General features: G+C 33.3%; 1 protein-coding gene across 2 annotated transcripts in view; it reads left to right on the forward strand.

Annotated features, from left to right (window-relative positions):
* LOC125074999 (lysosome membrane protein 2-like) overlaps positions 1–13,880 on the forward strand; it is a 93,749-nt gene that overhangs the window by 39,608 nt on the left and 40,261 nt on the right. The window lies entirely within an intron of this gene.

Below are 13,880 nucleotides of genomic sequence, written 5' to 3' on the forward strand. Positions count from 1 at the left end.
CGATTCCTAAAACGCGAGTAAAGCCGGATATAACCAGAAATATACAAAACACTCGTATCAATCCGCGGCTTCACGCATGTGACAGTTGTTAGTACTGTATCGTATGTACATAATTTCATAATGATTAGTTTAATAATTAAGATGTTAAAGCTTAATAATACAATAAAAAATTTAATTATAATATTAGTTAGTATTAGTAACGTTGTCCTGTCTGTATATGCAGTGCGATTCAGACTTCGCTTCTCATCTCACTCGTTAAATGTTGACGCGCGACGTACGATGATACGCCATTTTGATGCGTGTGTCATATAAATTTTATAATTCTTAAAATCAATGTCGCATATTGCATATCACGTTCTGCGGTGAGTTCGAGTTTCTTCTTTACGGAATAACTCAACAGTATAAAATTATTGTCTATTAAATCAATATCGAAGTCGATCAATCTTAATATACAAACATACATATAAGATATATATTATAATATCTAAGCAGTAATTAGATTTTGCTAAAGCGTAAATAGTAGCAAATATATATGTATACATAAATTCAGATTAATTATATAATATTAAAAATTTTGATACGATCTTGAACTGTTTTTCAATGATTTCGTAGTGGATTTAAAAAAGGAATATAAATAATCCACAAGGCGATATGTTTACTCAATTTGATAGATTTTTTTTTTTTTTAATAACGTCCTGTTTGGCTAAGGCTTATTTATTTAAGTTTTCATACAAGTACTCTTTGACTACACTGCAAACTGGAGAATTCGTTACTTATTTAAATGGCAAATTTTGGCTAGGGGTTTGAATTTTTTATATTGTTATTGTTATATTAGAGGAAATTATTAAAAACAATACTTATTTTTTTTTTTAGTTTGTTAAGTATTTTTTTCAAATATGACGATGTGGTCCCGAACAATTACACAGGAAACTATGGTGCACAAGTGTATGCAAAGCACACATGCACTCCAATACCTCACTCTCAAGCCAAAGATACAGAGTAAAAAAAAATAATCATTTAATATAAGTCAAGATGTAGGTATACAAGTCGTTTGCATAAACAAAGTTCTTCAGTTTGAATTTGTAACAATAATTTTTATAAGCGTGGAATTTTCCCATGCTTTTTTATCGTTAACTAATTTGATTTCCTGAAACAAAAAGATAGACAGGCCGTGCCTCATTCATAATTAGTATGAATTTAGATTGTTGTTAAATGTTTTTTTTACGAACGAAAATTGTTATGTTAAGTGGCATTAAAACACTTCTGAGCCCAAGGTCATTAGTAGCAAATTGTTGTATGTTAAAGTTATACTTAGTAGTGTAACAATCCCGTCGGAAAACTTCTAAGTATTAGGCCTGCGTCAGACTTCCGGTGCTTCTGGATTGAACTTATTCAATATTCACACACAACGTTGTCACGATATTAGTCTAAATTAGTCCGTTTTAAGGATATGAAATTGAAGGTTATTATCATAAATTAAGAGCGCAGCTATATATAATCTTTTCCAACCATAACAGGAAAAAAAAACTAATAAACAACATTTGACAGCAAATTGACGCGATATCATTGGTCGAGAGCTCGATTGATCTATGACATTCACTGTGGATTTGCGATAAAATGGCGTTTTAAAACGAAACTGTTGTCGGAATTTTGGAAGTAAATTTAAAGTCGAAATAAGTAGTTAAGTGTAATAGTGTTGTATTTCAAATAAATATATATTAATCATTAAATTGCATGAAATACGTAAATCTAAGGTTTGTTTATCTTTTTTCCTACTTCCATTGGTATTGGCTACATATAAATGTATTCATACTTCGGATTGCGGGATTACAGATAAAATACCTTTATAGTATTCCAGACAATAATACGTCTGTGTTAAATTTCATTCGGATCCGCTCAGCCGTTCTTACGTGATTGTCAAACAAACATCCACCCGAACACTCATGGATCCGTCACCTAGTAAAAGTTTTTGCTTTGTATATTTTTCCGGTAGACAGACACATTTATTTAAGAATTAATTATATCACGATTCAATATAAAATAGATTCCATAATAAATAAAACTATGGATCAGTAATGATTTAAACGATTAATTTCTAATTAAATATGACCAAGCTAAACAAAAATAATAGCTCGGTACATTAGCGTGATGTTGTTTTTGTTTAAATAAAACGTCATTAGAGTTTTCTGGAATAATAATCAAAGTCGTAATTGTTTTTTTTTAATTTACCGCTATATAATTGTATATTTACACTGTACTGAACTGTTCTATAAAGGAATGAGGACCATGTTGTGAGAAAGGTTTTGAGAATGGATGTGGATGGATATAGAGGTAAGGGTAATGAGCTGAGATGGATTTTCATGTGCTTAATTTGTGTTTATAATTCATCTCGTGCTCGGCGGTGAAGGAAAACATCGTGAGGAAACCTGCATGTGTCTGATTTCAACGAAATTCTGCCACATGTGTATTCCGCCAACCCGCATTGGAGCAGCGTGGTGGAATATGCTCCAAACCTTCTCCTCAAAGGGAGAGGAGGCCTTTAGCCCAGCAGTGGGAAAATGTACAGGCTGCTAATGCTAATGCTAGAGGTAAGGGACGACCAAAGAAACGATGGATGGATTTTGTGAAAGACGTTATGGTTAGAAAGAATGTTACTTGTGAGATGACGTCCGACAGAGAAGTATGGAAGAAGAAGACATGCTGCGCCGACCCCGAGTAAAATTGGGATAAGGGCAGGAGGATGATGTTGATGACTATAAAGAAACAATACTATCTTTGTACTTGAACACACACACACACACATATGCGTTCTTATTTGTTATATTATATACAGATAATATATAAAATTCTTTACCACATTAGCTCGGCATATTTTTTTTTATATATTTGATCATATAATTTAAATTTAATAATAAGTCTAACAAATGTAGGCGCTGATGGGTAAGTCATAACCCCCTAAGATACGGGGTCTCCTAGTTTAACGCCTTTGATATATGTAACATATTCTAAACCCATAAAAACATTGTTATTATTTCCACCAAACCATTGGTTGAGGATGTATTTAATGTAAGTGTTTATTGTAAGGATTTTACTTGTTTCGCCTGTCATGTTGTTTAAACTTTTTTATAGTAAAGTTAGGGAGATAGCAAAAGTACCACCAATTGATGGTAAGCGGTTACCACATTGTCAATAGCACGATTATTTTTTTGAACTGTTCCCTAAATATCCAATGAGCTACTAAATTTTGGAACTAAGTTACGTCCCTCGTAGGATTGGCTCATTCAACCTTCACACAGAACTAACTTTACTTAGTTTTAGGTAGAATTTATGAGGTAGCGTTGACTGGTACAAAGCCACCGAGTAATACCCATAGTAAGTATAAAGATAAATATACCTAAGTACTTTTAGTTACAGCTGATATATTAAACGCACTAGACTATAATTTAGTTTGTTTGTTGTATGTTATACGTAGCCGTTATAAATATAAAGACGTAAAATATATCAATACAATTTATTGTATACCAGTTGTCGCCCGCGAATCTTCTCGTTTATTCAACGGATTTTTTAGAAAATATGTATTTTTTTTATAAACGATTTCATAAACTATCGTTGTGTTAAAGCATCTTCGCCACTGATAACACATTATTATTTTATTTTTTTATTAAATCACAATAAAGATACGTATGTCGTAGTTGGTTCGCACGTTTTTGATTTTTTTTATACAGCCGTTCTCTAACCGGCCTGTAACCTATCTTATCTTTGTTAAATTGTAACAATTCAGTAAATTGTAATCAAGATATCTCTTAATTTTTCTGCACTTGTGGCTGGAGCTCTTCAAAATGAGACCATAACCGTTTTTTTATGTGCAGCTTTCGCCCCATAAATAATCAGTGGGACAAAAATCGCCTCACGCTTTTAATATATATGACTAGACTACTTGGTGGCAGGGCTTTGGCAAGTCCACTAATCATTTCTTAGTTAGTGTAATTACAGGCACGAAGGTTTTGACATTTGTTTCCAAGGTTGGTGGTGCATTGGCGATGTAAGGAATTGTTAAAATATCTTATATCGCCAATGTCTATGTTGGCCCATTTGCTCCTGCATATCTTATAAAAATAACTTCACGGATGTTTTGAAATCAAATCAAAATATACTTCATTCAAGTAGGCTATTACAAGCACTTATGAATCGTCATTTAACAAACTATATTAAGTGAAGCTACCACCGGTTCGAAATGTAGATTCTAGCAAGAAGAACCGTCAAGAATTTTATTATCTGATTAAATTTGGTAGTCGTCCCTGACAGGCTAACTAAGCTAAGCTTAAAAAAGTTAGACAAGTAACTGATTTTGACATTGCTCGATTAGTTTTCTTTGGTATATTAATATCTAGCATAATGAAGCGTGGACTAATATTTGATGATTTCTTTGCAGGACTTTGAGTTTCTTGCCGGTTTTTCTCGGGAAAATGTACAATCCAAACCGAACCGAAAACAAAGTTTTTTTTACCTTTTTTCCGACTCCATTGGGAACCTTCAAAAATAGAGCGTACTCCTTCCTTAAAGGCCTGCAACGTATCTGCAAGCCCCCCGGTGTTGTAGATGTCCATGTCCAGCGGTGGTAGTCATTTTCCATCAGGTGAGCCTCCTGCTCGTTTGCCACCTATAACATAAAAAAAAACATTATTGTTTTGTAAGTTTCGGAAATTGTAAACTACATCGAATCGCATGTAGACGTTGGTGGTGGGGGGGTTATGTAAATTAGTCTATATTTTTCTCTATTCATATAAGTAGGGCCTTTGGACTTGGATATCATTATGTAAATGATATCGCATTATGGATTCTTATAAAATGTTATGTCGTCGTATTGGAGTGACAAAATAAGTTATAAATAATAACATAATTACTATTTTTACATAAGCATTATTTAAGTTATCCTTGAAGCTATAATTAAAGTATATAATTATACAAATCAAACTTCATTAATCGAACAAATATCCATTTTTAATAATAAGCTCTCAATAATTCATCAACGAAAACAAAACCTAATTGTTTTGTATCGTCATCAGTCAATAGTGTTTGCAGTAATTCAGTTGGTGTGGAACTGGCTTAATATACAATACTAAAATATCTTAAAAAATACTAAAATATTTTAAACGTTTGTCATATTAATGATTTTGCAGTTGATCATAATATGTTATCAACATTGCGTTAGATATTGGCCCTTGAAAATATATTAACATTGGAATCTAAGTGTTATGTCCCTTGTGCCTGTAGTTACACTCGCTCACTCACCCTTCAAACCGGAATACATCAAAACCAAATATTGTTGCTTGGCGGCAGAATATCTGATGAGTGTCTGGTACCTACCCAGACGGGTTTGCACAAAGCCCTACCATCAAGTTAATCAATTAAAATACCTATATATTATAAATATTCATTATAAAATACTTAATTACTACTCGTCTAACGGAATCTCGGTTTAAATGACGGAATACAACTTTATACAGCCCATAAAAAAAACTGTTTTGAATATAAATTAAATATTAAAAAAAAAATAATCATATCGCCAAGTATGAAAAATGATCATTAAAGTTTGTTTAAAGGATTTAAAGGTTGGTCGTTAGTTTCCTTTCTTCGAGTTCGATCTTCATAACAAATTGAATCAAATTCGTTTCAGTGATTTGAGTGTGAAAGAGCAACAGACAGACAGTCACTTCCACATTTATAATATTGGTATACATTATTAAAACCTTAACAATAAGTATATCATTCAACATCCATGTTTGTTGTGGAGTTTATCGCGTTTAGACAGACGAGTTCTCAGGCTCTTACACGACCACCGAATTTTATATTTTTTTTTATAAAACCAACTCGTAAAATGTGAGCAAAGCTGCGGACATCACCTTATTCTGACTTTGTTTTTATTGTACACGATATTTTTCTCATAATTATGATTTATTATATTTAATATTAAATTTTATAGTTCAGAACATTAACAATAACCATCTTAAAATAATTTTCACTTTCCTCTAATGATCCAAGTATATCTTCTATGGCTGCCTTTAGTTATGATTGGAGAAAGCCTTTACTTACTGACGAGAATGAATGACAGTTAGAACTAGAACATTATCTTCAATATATAAAAAAAAAATTAAACAGCGAATATTAATCATAACTCGATATATCCATAGAACATACATTAGCAGCCTGTAAATTTCCCACTGCTGGGCTAAGACCTCCTCTCCCTTTTGTGGAGAAGGTTTGGAGCATATTACACCACGCTGCTCCAATGCGGGTTGGTGGAATACTCATGCAGATTTCCTCACGATGCTTTCCTTCATCGCCGAGCACGAGATGAATTATAAACACAAATTAAGCACGTGAAAATTCGGTGGAGCTTACCAAGGTTTGAACCCGAAATCATCAGTTAAGATGTACGCGTTCTAACCACTGGGCCATCTCGGCTAATAACATACAACAGGTTCTATATAATTTTCCATTCAGAAGCCTTAAGTTGTTTTAATTACAAGTCCGGTACATAAATAAGGAATTCACGTAGATATAACATCAATAAAAATATATTTAGGCAATAATAGATAACAAATTACATGAATACTATTATAACTCGGTTTAATTACTAATAAATTTGAATATATATTGTTATATTAAAAGGTATATAAATATATGTGTATGTATATCTGGCCAAAGAAAGATCTTTTATCTATACAAATTGTCAAGTTCAGTCAGTGATTTACCAGTTATGTGGTTCAAGTACAGGAGAACACAGAACTGTTAAGCAGAATAAATACAGTTACGATAAATAGTGAAAAGAAAAATAAAACATTACATTAAAACTTAAATTGAAGTATCAGCTTATCAATTTAAACATTTATAATAGTTTAGTTTTTTTTTATGATATCGGTAGGCGGTAGGCAAATGGGCCTCCTCATGGTAAGTGGTCACCACCGCCCATAAACAATGGCGTCGTAAGAAATATTAACCATTCCTTGCATCACCAATGCGCCACCAACCTTGGGAACTAAGATGTTACGTCCCTTGTGCCTGTAGTTACCCTGGCTCACTCACCCTTCAAACCGGAACACAACAATACTGAGTACTGCTGTTTGGCGGTAGAATTTCTGATGAGTGGATGGTACCTACCCAGACGGGCTTGCACAAATCCCTATCACCAAGTAGAGACACACTCAGAAATATGGATAAGCGATAACGGTGAATATCAAGATCAATGTTATTCCTAGAAAGTGTGTTATCTTGTCTATAGAACCTTGAAAATGCGTTTTGTTAAGTTTGATTTAAATGAAGGAATAGTAAAAAGGTTACATGCGTTTATGAGGAGAATTAACTTGAAGCTTTTTAACGACAAAGTATCATGATTAATTTGAATCATTTTCTTCGTGGTAGGGCTTTGTGCTAGCCCGTCTGTACACTGTCCACCCACTCATCAGATATTCTACCGTCAAACAGCAGTCGCCGTCAGTCAGTCGCTGAGCCGAGATGGCCCAGTGGTTAGAACGCGTGCATCTTAACCGATGACTTCGGGTTCAAACCCAGGCAGGCACCACTGAATTTTCATGTGCTTAATTTGTATTTATAATTCATCTCGTGCTCGGCAGTGAAGAAAAACATCGTGAGGAAACCTGCATATGTCTACTAAATTCTGCCACATATGTATTCCGCCAACCCGCATTGGAGCAGCGTGGTGGAATATGCTCCAAACCTTCTCCTCAAAGGGAGAGGAGGCCTTTAGCCCAGCAGTGGGAAAATTTACAGGCTTCTAATGCTAATGCAAACAGCAGTACTTAGTATTACGTACTTATATATAACATCTTAGTTCCCAACGTGGCGAATTGGCGATTTACGAAGTGGTTGATATTTCTGACACCGCTATTGTCTATAGGCGGTGGTGACCACTCATGTTACTCGGGTGGCTCGTAGTAGCTCGTGGTGGTATATAATAATAAAAAAAAACATACTATAAAATTATAATAACAGGATTTAACGCAGGTTTAATTAATTAAATACTTCATAATTGAACTTTGTATTGCCATAAGAATATGTTTTCGTATTTGCATAAGAATTATTTATATTCATGAAAGATAAATATTTATAGATCGAAATTACTAATAGCTACACAACTACAGGCACACGGGACATAACATCTTAGTTGCCAAGGTTGGTGGCGCGAATGGTTAATGTTACTTACGGTGCCTATATATGACCAATCTTTGTACCAATTTTTTTTTATAAAAAAGTATTGAATTATAAATTGGATTGCGATTGGTGGCAAGTCCACCAAGCTTGGCCCCAATAAAATTAGAAGTATCAATTAATAATCTTTATTATACCTTTTGTTTATTTAAGCTAAGAACGCTTCGATGAAAATTCATTAGCAATATGACGTTTGGTGAGTGTCGAGCGTAGCTCTAACGCATTTTTTATTAGCATTAGCAGCCTGTAAATTTTCCCATTGCTGGGCTAAAGGCCTCCTCTCCCTTTGAGGAGGCCTTTACTTGAAAACCTTAAGATTTACCTTAGTTCGAACTTTTACAGTAACATTTGTAAATTTCTAGTCGAATAAGGTTATATTATATCAAAATATATATTAATAGATTGCTTGAAGTGCATTAATAAAGCAGAGCAATTAGAAAATCGCATGGAATATGCAAATTCATTATTTATCTTTACTATCTCAAAAATGAAAATATTGGTACTTTATTCAAGGCTTTTGCAAGCACTATTGAATCGTCATTTAACAAACTTTAAGTGAAGCTGCCACCGGTTCGGAATGCAGATTCTAGCGAAAAGAACCGGCTAGAAACTCAGTAGTTACACTTCTACATTTAAATATACAAAGTCACGTTAGTTAAATACAATTATATATGTATATAATATATCCTGCCTGGAAGTCAACAAGTATAAGCTCCATGCCTTTTTTATCATCTATATAATCTTGTATTGAATAATATAAATTTTTACCAATGTATTTTTTCAAGCATTAGCATTAGCAGCCTGTTAATTTCCCACTGCTGGGCTAAGGCCTCCTCTCCCTTTGAGGAGAAGGTTTGGAACATACTCCACCACGCGGTGGAATACACATGTGGCAGAATTTCGTTGAAATTAGATAGTTAGGTTGCTTCACGATGTTTTCCTTCATCGCCAATGAATTATAAACACAAATTAAGCGCATGAAATTCAGTGGTGCTTATCTGCGTTTGAACCCGAAATCATCGGTAAAGATAATCATCTAACCACTGGTCCATCTCGGCTCAAATAAATAATAAATGAATAAAATTTGTTTATATGTAGGGGTTTATCTCCAGAACTGATGCAATTCTAAAATGTATTCATTTCATTGAAAGCTACATTGTTCCTAAGTGCTATAGGCCATTAGATATATTTTTATGGTATCGTTTTCGTCATTCAAATTTACACCCGTGCGAAACCAGGACGGGTCGCTAGTGTGTCACTATTAGAGTGTGTATTTTTTGATCGATTCCGTGTTGTAAGGTCATTTTTTTTTAAATTTAATCTTATTTTGTTTTTTATCTGTGATACATAATATAACGGGTAGTTTAAAAAAAGACATGTTTATTAATTTATGTCAGTAATTAACGGAGATAAGAAATTAAGTTTTTTATAAATGTTTACAAAAATACCGATTGGTGGTTCGCGAAACTTCGCGTAGCGACAGTTTGTAAATAGTAATAATAGTAACAGCCTTTAAATTTCCCATTGCCGAGCTAAGGTCTCCTCTCCCTTTGATTAGGAGCATATTCAACCACGCTGCTCCAATGCGAGTTGGTGGAGTCTCATGCGGCAGAATTTTGTTGAAATTAGACAAATGCTTTCCTCATGATATTTTCCTTCACCACCGAGCTCGAGATGAATTATAAACATAAATTAAGCGCATGAAACATGAGCGCATCAGTAGTGCGTGGCTGGGTTTAAACCCGCAATCATCGGTTAAGATGTACGCGTTCTAACCATTGCACCATCTCGGCTGTTTAAATGATTAACTATAACTGATATAAAACAGCAGAATTGACCCTCAGTTATTATTATATGTAGAATTAGCCCCTTTACGGAATAGTCTCGAAGCCTTCTAAAGAGGAGAGAAGTATTCCACTCAAATAAATTTCTATCTAACTCCCAGATAAATATCTACTCGTGGCGTATATTGAATATTTAAAAACATGCAAGAATTTTATAATTATTCATTGTTAACAGACACAGATAAATTGATTTGCACAGAATAATAATACTAATGTACGTCCACGACGTTGCCTGTGCGTTTAAATAAAAAAAAAAAAAAGTGCTCTCTGTAAGAACGAACCTTTTGTACGTTCTTACAATGGTACATTTAAATTAATAATGAACGTATAAATAAAGTAATAAAATTTACTATTTTATTTTGTTTTAAATGTTACCAGTTTTGGCGCTTTCTACCGCATTTAAAGGATGTCAGGTTAGGTGTTAGGTATATTTATGTATATCTGAAAACGTGTGTTCAATATCATGATAATCGATTCAGTTACTATCTAAAATATTTTATGTCATTTATGTCAATTAGTTTTATTTCACATAAAATAGTATAGATGGAATTACTAGTCTTTTAAATCGCGCTGATGTTTTGTACAAATGATTTATATACGAATATTGTATGCGAGTCAATAAAGTGATATATTCAAGAACATGGAAGTTTAATTCATCTAGTGAGTAGTGTGATCAGTATAATAGTGCAGTGTTGACAGTTAATATGATTTGAAAGCGTGACAAACCGACATTCCAATTTTAAATATCAGAATTAAAAACTTAATCGGTACATTAGATCTCTTTAATGATTGGTTTGCGGTAAAACTAGCACGCAACACACACATGCACACACACACAGCAAAAGTGTCGTGTTATACACTTATCCTGAGTCCTGATAGGTTGTTAAAATATACTTTATTCAATAGGCTTTTACAAGCACTTTTAAATCGTCATTTAACAAACTATTTTAAGTAAAGCTACCACCGGTTCGGAATGTAGCTTCTACCGAGAAGAACCGGCAAGAAACTCGGTACTCAGTTACTCTTTCTCAACATCTAAAATAAAGTCATGTTAGTTAAATACAATTATATATGTATGTTATGTCTCCTGCCTGGAAGTCAACAAGCATTAACTCCACGCTTTTTTACCATCAATATAATCTTGTATCGAATAATATGCCTTCTTTACCAATGTATTTTTTACAAATGATTTGAATTTATGAATTTATGAAACGGCAAAATTAAGTTAAGTATAATACATAGAGGTGTATTCTATATGTCCTCACTTTCATAACACAACGTACAAAGACATCTAAGATAAAACAAAAAGTAGGTATACAAGTCGTTTGCATAAACAAAGTGCTTCGACTTGAATTTGAGACTTGAGAGCAACAGATTTACGTATTTTCCGGCACGAGAGTTTTTTTTATTAACTTGGTGGTAGGGCTTTGTGCCCGTCTGGGTAGGTAACACCCACTCGTCAGATATTCCACCGATAAGCAGCAGTACCCTGTATTGTTGTGTTCCGGTTTGAAGGGTGAGCGAGCCAGTGTAACTACAGGCACGAGGGATAACATGAGTTCCCAAGGTTGGTGGCGTATTGACGATGTACAATTTGGTGCGGTGGTGACAACTTAACAACAGATGGCCTATTTGCAAGTCCGACTACCTATATCTCAAAACTATACTCATTACTTTTCATTCATTTTGGCTTTTGTCCTTACATCGAAAATAAAATTCGTGACGGACACGCACTTCGAACATATTTGTATATACATAATTAATGCAAACGACAGTTTAATTATTCAAATACCTAATGAACTGAATTGAGTGTCGATACGTGATAATTTAGCATAATTTTAATCACACTTCGGACGAACTTTGAGAAATTAACAATTGAAATAAATGTCACGTTCTTTAACGTGTAAGAGGATTCCTGAACGATGTTCTTTTTTTTATAAAAACAATCATCAGGCTTTAAACGAATATTTACTGAAAGACAATATTTTAAGTTACATAACTCGCCGGACGAGTTGCTTTGCTTTTGTTTTATCTTTTTGTTATTTTATAATTGAGTTTATTTTTTAATGTATTATATTTTTATTATTTTTTATTTAAGCTTATAACATTCACAGTTTCCCGTGCCATTTTTACGTTTTACTTTAATACATTTTGGCGTTTTAAAGTCTTATTTTATAACTGAACATCAGCAGATCTTCGCTGGAGTTCCACCTAGTCGTCTTCTTGGAAGACGTGGCCCACACTGTCTTTAAATACATTTTATTTATATTTTGCTTCTGGACTCTGGAAATTGGAAGTGTACATACCTGAATTTATTACTGTTAGTTATTACTTTTGGAATAGGAATGCACCTGTTTTCGCTTACTTGTACACTGTATTACTAGTCCTGCATTTCGCTGGTCTCCCGTAAAGTTGGGCACCATTGGCAAAATCAGTCAGGAAGATATTATTACATAAAACAATGCACATATAATACTTATATCATTGTTTATTGCCAAACTGTGTAAGATATATATATATATTGTGTATACAAAAAATAATAATTAAATCAGCATAAAAACTCACGTCTTAAAACCTTTTTAGCTAAGTGTGCTGATTAATTATGTACATTATATATATTAAAAAAAAAAAAAAAAAAACACAATTTATACGAATACAAAACGTGTTTGAATAAACGGACGTTTAAGTAAACGTGACTTTATAATCTACATAACCCGAAAATCAACGCGAAACTTGATTATCGAAGATTTAAAATTAAAACTATTTTCGTGCGAAATTATCTTATTCGTAACATAACGGGTGTTTTTTTTTTCTTAATTTCCTACTAAAACGTCCTTCATTTCATTGACGTTTCAGGCGTTGGTTTAGAGATTCATTCATTGTTTCAATTTAAACACTTTTTTGACGACCTCCGTGGTCGAGTAGAGTGTACACCGGTTTTCATGGGTACGCCACTCTGAGGTCCCGGGTTCGATTCCCGGCCGAGTCGATGTAGAAAAAGTTCATTAGTTATCTATGTTGTCTTGGGTCTGGGTGTCTGTGGTACCGTCGTTACTTCTGATTTCCATAACACAAGTGCTTTAGCTACTTACATTGGGATCAGAGTAATGTATGTGATGTTGTCCAATATTTATTATTATTAACACTTTATATATTGCAAAGTGTAGTTTAAATACTAATTTTTAATCCGTTATCGAAACGAATTAAGCTATTAAAATAATATTTTACGAGATCAATCCTTACAATATAGTATTTCATTTATATAATATTGAGTCCTTAAATATATACAAATATATATTAAAAATAGCCGAGAACGAGATGGATTATAAACAAATGAAGCACAAGAAAATTCAGCGGTGCTTGCCCATCGGTTAAGATGCACGCGTTCTAACCACTGGGCCATCTCGGCTCTCATTATACGATTATACGAATCTATAAGTCGATTTAGTCGTATTGAAATCGTTATCATTCTAATTAATAAACTTCGCCTTTGTTTACATTGTATCGTCATTAACCTAGATACGATATCTTTTGTCAATTAGTTATTAAGTACGTGTTATGACGTCACGAATTTTCTGATACGAATTTCCAAAATATACCAAACCACAAATTATAAGAGGACAAAAGCAAAATAAACAACATTGATGCGATGTCATTGGTCGATATCTCAAATCTATGATATCCAGTATGGAATTGCGAAAAAATTACGTTTTAAATCGAAACTTTGGAACAAAAATTGAATTGTATAGAAGTAGTTAAGTGGATTAGTGCTGTATTATAAATGGATATAAGCATAATAATCAAGAA

Source organism: Vanessa atalanta, chromosome 29, assembly GCF_905147765.1.
Source record: "Vanessa atalanta chromosome 29, ilVanAtal1.2, whole genome shotgun sequence".
Taxonomy (NCBI): domain Eukaryota; kingdom Metazoa; phylum Arthropoda; class Insecta; order Lepidoptera; family Nymphalidae; genus Vanessa; species Vanessa atalanta.